A 1446-nucleotide genomic window follows, 5' to 3' on the forward strand; every position below is an offset into this window, starting at 1 on the left:
TCATGTCAATGTTCTAAGGAGTTACTGAGAAACAAGGGGAAAAAAAAGCTTTTTGAGGTGGGAAAAAGATGAGGAATTTAGAGTTGATTCATTATTGTTCTCTGTGGTAGATCTCTTCATTCTATTTGTTCTCTTGAAGGGTCATAGTGTCTCTGGATCTTCTCCCAGGGCTATTCTTCAGATCTCTCTCAAGTTAGATATTCTAATAGTTATCCTTCAAAGTTATTTATTTATTTATTTGTTTGTTTTTTACAAACAGTGGATGCCACATTCTCCACTTTGCATCTCTATTTGTTTTCTCTTGACCCTCAAAATGATGGAGATGACTAATGTCAGCAAAGGAGGTGACTTTATCCTGGTTGGTTTTTCTGATCACCCAAGTTGGAGAAGATCCTCTTTGTGGTTGTCTTGATTTCCTACATCCTGACATTAGTTGGCAATACAGCCATCATCCTGGTTTCCTGCCTGGATCCCAAACTCCATACTCCAAAGTACTACTTCCTCACCAACCTCTCCCTCATTGATCTTTGCTTTACCACAAGCATTGTTCCCCAGCTTCTATGGAACCTAAGGGGACCAATGAAGACCATAACTCCCATAGGTTGTGCCATCCAACTCTATGTCTCTTTGGCACTGGGCTCCACTGAATGTATTCTCCTGGCTGTCATGGCATTTGATCACTGTGCTGCTATCTGCCGACCACTCCACTATGCTACTGTCATGCATCCCAGGCTATGTCAAACCCTTGTAGAGGTGGCATGGTTAAGTGGGTTAGGTAATACATTTATACAGAGCACTATCACCCTTAATCTACCTCTATGTGGGCATAGGAAGCTCTACCACTTTATGTGTGAAGTACCTGCCATGATAAATTTGGCATGTGTGAACATTCATGCCAATGAAATTGAGCTTTTAATGGCCTCTTTAGTCTTGCTTCTTCCCCCCCTGGAATTGATCTTGATCTCCTATGCACTCATTGCCCAGGCAGTGATGAAAATCAGATCAGCCCAAGCTTGGCAAAAGGCTCTGAGAACCTGTAGGTCCCATATTTTGGTGGTCATCCTCTTCTATGGTATCATCACAGCTGTCTACTTTCAACCCAATAGTTTCTATGTTCACAGGCAAGGCAAGTTCATCACTCTCTTATATACTGTGGTGACTCCTACACTCAATCCCCTCATTCATACTTTGAGGAACAAAGATATGAAGGGTGTATTGAAAAGGCTGTAAGAAAAGATCCACACTAAGAGAAACATGATCAAGCATTGGAGAAGCATGGAAACCTTAGAGCCAAAGTGGACCTTAAAAATCATCTCCACAGAGAAATAAGATAGTTTTATTACTATCATGTTAAATTTAATAGATATTTTAAAAAACAAACTGTACAAAATAGTTCAAATTTTCATGTATGATGCTTATTCTATTCTTTGTATTTTGAAATGTTCA

General features: G+C 39.8%; 1 pseudogene; it reads left to right on the top strand.

Annotated features, from left to right (window-relative positions):
• Nucleotides 1-316: 316 nt before the first annotated feature.
• LOC114052803 lies at nucleotides 317-1230 on the top strand (annotated as a pseudogene).
• The last annotated feature ends 216 nt before the right edge of the window (nucleotides 1231-1446 follow it).

The sequence above is a fragment of the Vombatus ursinus genome, unplaced genomic scaffold, assembly GCF_900497805.2.
Source record: "Vombatus ursinus unplaced genomic scaffold, bare-nosed wombat genome assembly UNPS02003812.1, whole genome shotgun sequence".
In the NCBI taxonomy this organism is placed as follows: domain Eukaryota; kingdom Metazoa; phylum Chordata; class Mammalia; order Diprotodontia; family Vombatidae; genus Vombatus; species Vombatus ursinus.